Consider the following 6,386-nt stretch of genomic DNA (forward strand, 5'->3'; position numbering starts at 1 on the left):
TGATTTGTTTCTTATTATGACACTTTGCATTTCAAATTAGAACAATTAAACAAAAGGTGATTGACACGGAACATGAGGGAGAAAGTCCCTCCTCCACAGTGAGCTGCATCAGCTGTGGAATGATGCTGCTAAATCCCCACTGGCTGAGTGATTTAAGGTGCTGGGGATACGCTACAAGCCCAAGAGCTGAGACACATGATGACCAATAGGCTTGGTCCATCCCTAACCTACCCGATCTTCAGAAATGCTACAGTTCTCTAGAGTCTCCATCCCCAAGTGCTGGACATCTGTCTGCACACCATTGAAAGGCAGCACCCTCTGGAGTGAAAGGCAGCCATCGTCATAAAACACCGCAGAAGGGCAAACGCTGGCTAAGCGCACTAGACAAACTCTTATGAAAAGCGCTAAGGGATCCAGGTGTAGGGACTATGGGGGCAGCTGACTAGCCAATACACAGTCAATTTCTCGGACTGAATCTCTACCGCAGAAGTGTGAAGACGTGAGGTGATCCTGCAGAGATCGAACCTGCAGTTCCAGGGAGCCTGGGGATTTCCAGACCATGATCAGGCCACTAAGCCAATGGGGGATGGTGTCAAAGGAGTTACAAGAAGAAAACACTTGGCCCATTACATCTCTCTGCTGTCATCTTTGCTGTAGGCCAAGAATGTCCAACCTGAGGCCCTGGAGGGTGCAAAGTAGATATTATGTATTTGATTACGAGCTGAGCCACACTCTTAATTTTTAAATGGAAGCATGTAATGCTCCCTCCCCTCCCTGTCAGAGGGAGGCTGCTTAGGCTAGTCCTATGGGGTCAGGACCAGAGTCTATGAGTCAGGCTAATAGTTAATACCGGGCTTTAACCTGGACTGGGTCACCTCAGAGAGTCAGCCCTCACCTACAGTCTGTCAGAGCTGGCTGGGCCTGGGCAGAGCTCAGGCTGCTACCAAGCAAATAGTCTTTCAGGGGCTGGCTTTAGCCGCAGTGGAGCTCAGGCAGCCAGCAAACACACAGTCTCTAAGGTGAGTGGTGAAGGAGCTCCTATTCCAGGCTAGAGCCTCCTTGCACCAGGTATGGGGTCCGCCACCCGGGGTGCGGTGGCAGGGGGATGTGGGCCCACCCTACTCCATCGCGTCCCAGCCCAGGGCACTGGCAGGGGCAGGATTGGCTGCTCCTGTGTCAGCGGGGATCCAGCTGCAACACGCTGACTGAGCCATGCCGGGCTCTGCAGCCGGCTGCTCCGGGGCTGCCCCGGGCTACTTCCCGCGGCCTCCAGGCCTCTTCCGGCTCTTCAGGGGAAACGGCAGCGGGTACTCCGGGACAGTCCTCGTCCACACCGGGAAATCGGGAACAGCCAGGCGCAGGTCCCTCTCGGGGCCTCTAGAGAACAGGCCGAGCGTCCTCCTCCGTTGCAGACTCTCCCTCAACTGAGCTGCCGGGCCGGCCTTTTATACTTCCGGCCCCGCCTCCGTACTTCTGGCAAGGGGACGGGGTGGTCTAGGATCCGCCCTCCAAGGGGCATCTAATGCTCCCTCCCCCTCGTGGTCGGAGGGAGGCCACTCAGCCTCGCTACAAAGCGTCTAAGTGCATGTCTACACATGCAGCATGTCTGGTGAAGACGCTCTGTGCCAATAGAAGACAGCTCTCCCATTGGCGTAAAATACCACCTCCCTGAGCAGCAGATGCAGTGTCAGTGGCAGAAGCTCTCCCACCGACCTAGCGCTGTGCACACTAGTGCTTGCTTCACTCACGGGGGTGGACTGTTCACACCCCTGAGTGACATAAGTTTTGCTGACATAAGCAGTAGTGTAGACATAGCCTGAATCAATTGCATAGCTGTCTTCCCCAGCAGCCTCCCACCACTTCCACTGCAGCCCCCAGTGCAGCTCGTGTGTGAGCTGGCCAAGCTCTGAGAAGCTCCTGTCTCTTGTCTGCAGCACAGGGTAAAGGGAGAAGGGAGCGCTGCGTGCTCCATCACCGGCTTCCCTGCAGGGCTGTGGTGGGAGAAACATTGTGATATCTAACAATAACCCACTGCTAGCGGCAGGGGAGGAACTCAGCTGATTCTGCCTGAGGCTAGAGCAGTGCCTGGTGAAGGATGGCTCCGCTCTCCTACAGGGACAGTCCAGGTGAGGGAAAGTCAAGAACCAAGAACAAGTTCCAGCTCTTGCAGTCTCTGCCCCAGTCCTGGTACAGAACAGTCTGGGAGATGCTGCTCTAACTTATGCCACCTGGCAACAGTCCCCAAGGGACCATACACCAACTGGGGACAGCCAGAGTGCAGCCACGTCCTTCTCACCTGAGGGCAACCCTTTCCACCAGCGGTAGGAGAGCTGGCTATAAAGCTATACCCCAGTGCTGGGGGCTTCTCCCACACCAGTGGCATTCCCAGCAGGGGTTGGGGGTGGCTTCCTTCCCTTTGCTCCACATCAGAAGTGAGAAGGGAGGGGAACAGAGCAGAGAATCTGCCCTAAAGTATTGATTGTGGCCGCCTGATCTCTCTGACATAACGTTTGGCACTAGAGCTAAAAAGGACAGACACCAATTACTCCTGAGGGCATTTTGCACCAAAAAATTAACACGTCTACTCAAAAAAATATACAAATTCTGCAAAATTGTGCAGACTTTATTTGTCAAATCAATGTGGAGGCTCCAGCGTGGCCTTGGGGAGCACAAGCCCCTGACTGCACAGAGGTAGGAGATCACTGTGCTGCTCCACCCCGCTCCCCGACACAGACTCAGTGGTGAGGCTGCACCCAACCCTTACAGGGCGCAAGGACCCAACTTGCCCCAGAAACACCTCAGGGTCCCGCCCCTCTGTGTCAGGTGCACCAGGTGTTGGCAGGCAGGCTCAGCAAGGCAGGATCCAAGTGTGGAGGGGCTCAGTGTGGGGGGATCCACATGGGGGTTAAGAGGTTTCTGTGTAGGGCAATTTGGGTGCAGGCAGCTCAGTGGGGGATCTGGGTGTGGGGGGCAGATCTGCATGCACAGGGGCTTGTTGGGGGGTTCTGGGTGCAATGCTTACCTTGGGCACCTCCTGAAAGTGACCCACACACCCCTCTGGCAGTGGTTCCTAGGCGGGGGGGGGGGGTAGGGGGATCTCCACATGCTGCTGCCTGCAGGCGCTGCCCATGCAGCTCCCATTGGCCGCAGTTCCAATGCCAGAGTCAGCACTCAGGGCGGGGCCAGCACGTGGAGACACATCCTCCCCAGGGCTGCAGGAACTGCTGCTTCTGGGAGTGGTGCACCATGCAGAGTGAGAGTGTGAGGGTGGGCAGGAAGGCACTTTAGCCAGCTGCACTGCCGGTGGTGGTGGCAGGGCCCCCCGGGCTCTTTTAAATCACCCAAGGGTGGCAAGTAGGGCTAGGAAACGCTCTTGGGAGGTGCGCGGGGGGCAGCAGGCAGGGCCAGGGGAAGAGACCCAGCCCTGAATATTGGTGGAGCCGGGCCCCCATTTTCTGAGTATTCCTGGAGCATGGGCACCACAGGCCCATACAACTCACCATCCCTGCTCCCACCATGCCATTGCTCCTGCGGGAGGGACTGGCCGCTGCTGCTCCAGCCTTGTGGGGGGGGCTGACCCAAGCCCAGCTGCTTCTCCAGCCTCAGGGGGGGCTAACCCAAGCCCAGCTGCTGCTCCAGCAGGCCTTGGGCCTGGCTGCTGGTCAGATGTTCTGGCGACCCCGAGGCTGGCGTCGGTCAACTGTTCTGGTGGCCCCGGCGCTGGCAGCTGCTCCAACCCTGCCCCAGAAGAAGTCACAGGGGCCCCAGGAAGTCAAGGAATCTGTGACCTACATGATAGGATTGTAGCCTTAATAATAGTGAATAAACTTAGAGATAAGTGAAGACAATTTACTATCACATTTCCTTTGAATTATGCCCCCACACAAGTGAATTGGCCTTTTGACACTCCTTTGATTTCTAGCATGCGAGTGAATTAGCCTGTTGGCAGCTTGCTAGACCATATACAAAAGACCCACAGATCGCCATACCTACCTTCACAGATCCAGTAACCACCCCAAACACACCGAGAAATCTGTTATCTACAGCCAGGCACTCCGATACCACAGAATATGCTTCGAGGATCAAGTCCAGGATATATACCTTAACATACTTAAAAGCGACTTCACCAAACAAGGACACTCCACCAGAGAAGTAGGCCACATCATGGAACAGAGCACCCAAATACCCTGAGAGAACCTGCTTCAATACAGGGGAGGAAAACTCAACTTCTGACCGCACAACCATAGTTGTCACTTACCCTGCATGGGTTCCAGTATGGGGTGGTATCATCAAACAACTACAATCCATACTCAGTGAGGACCCCATCTTGAAAGAAATCTTTCCTGAACCCCCACTTCTGGCCTTCCACAATCCCTCACCCTCATCATCAGAAGCAAATTCCCCACAGACCAGGACACTCCAACTCAAAGCTGCCCCAGAACAACAGATGTGAAAAGTGCAGACATAGCTCCACTTCCACAATAATCAATACCCCTCACACCACACCTTTCAAGATCCATGTTCCTACACAACACTATCACAACATGTGGTGTACTTCATCCAGTGCACTCAATGCCCCAATAACAGCTTTGTGAGTGAAACCAGACAATCACTGCGCTCTCGAATGAACTCTCAGGAAAATGATAAAAGACAAAAACACCCTGTCACCTGTGGGTAAACACTTTTCACAAAGTGATCACTCTACGTCTGACCCATCAGTCCTCATCCTCAAAAGAAACCTGCATAACACTTTCCAAAGATGAGTGAGGGAGCTTAAATTCATCACTCTGCTAGACATTGAAAATCATGGACCGAACAGAGACACTGGATTTATGGTTTATTATAATAATCTGTAAACCCTACGACTGGAGAGATGTGAATGGGCCACTTCACCTTGAGTGGTTCCTTACAATATGTGCTAACTACTTAGGCTAAGCTATCTGTTCCACTTTGCATTAAGCTGTGACGCTGGGAGGACTTTTCCGAAGCCTGAGGAAGAGCTCTGTGTGGCTCAATAGCTTGGCTCTCTCACAAACAGAAGTTAGTTCAATAAGAGCGATTAGCTCACCCAGCTCGTTCCTCTGAATTTGCCATACAGGGGTGCACTGCCAGCTGAATCAGACCTTGGTGAGGCCACGTCCCATGGCCACAGCACCTGATTTGGGAAGCTGTCCTGCTCTGTTACCTCTGGGAACCCATTACTCAAGCTTCTTTTCTCAGCAGCACTGCTGCAGTGGGGGTGTGCACTGCCTTGTCCCATTGGAAAGGGCTACTCGTCCCATCCAGCCTGTCCTCTGCACATACACCGCGGGCAGAAGGCCGCTTTCCGCAGGCTACAGCTCAGCCTTCCGGGCAAGTCCTTTTAGCCTCATCTCGCCCAAGCCGCAAACAAATCAAAGCAGCAGGTCAGCCTGTAGGCGTCTCTCTGCATGTCCTCTGGGCCCTGCATGGCCTGCTCAGTAGGCCCCCTTTACCGCCTGCTTGAGAGAGCTGGGACAAGGGCGAGGACTGTGCTCCACCCCCAGCCCAAACCCCTGGAGCAAAGCGTTCCTGAGAGTAACCCTGCAGGGCGCTCCCCGGGCACTGCTCACAGCCACACCGCCTCCAGGCCAGTGCTCCTGCCCCCGGTGCCGCCCCCCAGCCAGCGCTCCCACTCCCTGGCCAGCACTCCCACCCTGTCTCCCAGTGCTCCCGCCCCCCGGCCAGCACTCCCACCCCCTGGCTAGCGCTCCCGCCCCCGGTCCCGCCCCCCCCGCAGCACTCCCACCCCGTCTCCCAGTGCTCCTGCCCCCGGTGCCGCCCCCCTGGCCAGCGCTCCCACTCCCCTCTCCCAGCACTCCCACCCCCTGGCTAGCGCTCCCGCCCCCGGTCCCGCCCCCCCGCAGCGCTCCCACCCCCTCTCCCAGCGCTCCCGCTCCCGCCCCCGGCCCCGCCCCCCCGCAGCGCTCCCCGCTGCTCCCCCTGCGCTCCTGCCTCCTAGGAGCGCTACGTCCAGCCAACACTCTTGCCCCACAGCGCCCCCTGCCGGGAGAGGCCGGGGCTAGTCATTGGCTCCCGCACTCCGCTCCCCGTCTGCTATTGGACAATCCCCTTCCCCCTCACCCTCCCCCCCGCGCCAGCCGGCACAGCCCCTCCCGCAAGTGGCGGGGCCAGGGCTCTGAGTGACACGGGGACCCTCCCCGCCCTCTCAGCTCGCCAGGCCCCGGAACCCCGGCAATGCCCCTGTCCAATTCCTGTGACGTGCGGACCCGCCTCTCTGAGCCACCAATAATCGCGGGTTCGCCCCCTGGGGTGCCGGGGAGGAGCCGGTGGTCCTGCCCACTGTGCCCATTGGCTCGCCGGCGACGCGCTGTGATTTGTCACTGGACGTTGGCGGCGTGGTCCCG

Source organism: Gopherus flavomarginatus, chromosome 19 (assembly GCF_025201925.1).
Source record: "Gopherus flavomarginatus isolate rGopFla2 chromosome 19, rGopFla2.mat.asm, whole genome shotgun sequence".
NCBI lineage: Eukaryota > Metazoa > Chordata > Testudines > Testudinidae > Gopherus > Gopherus flavomarginatus.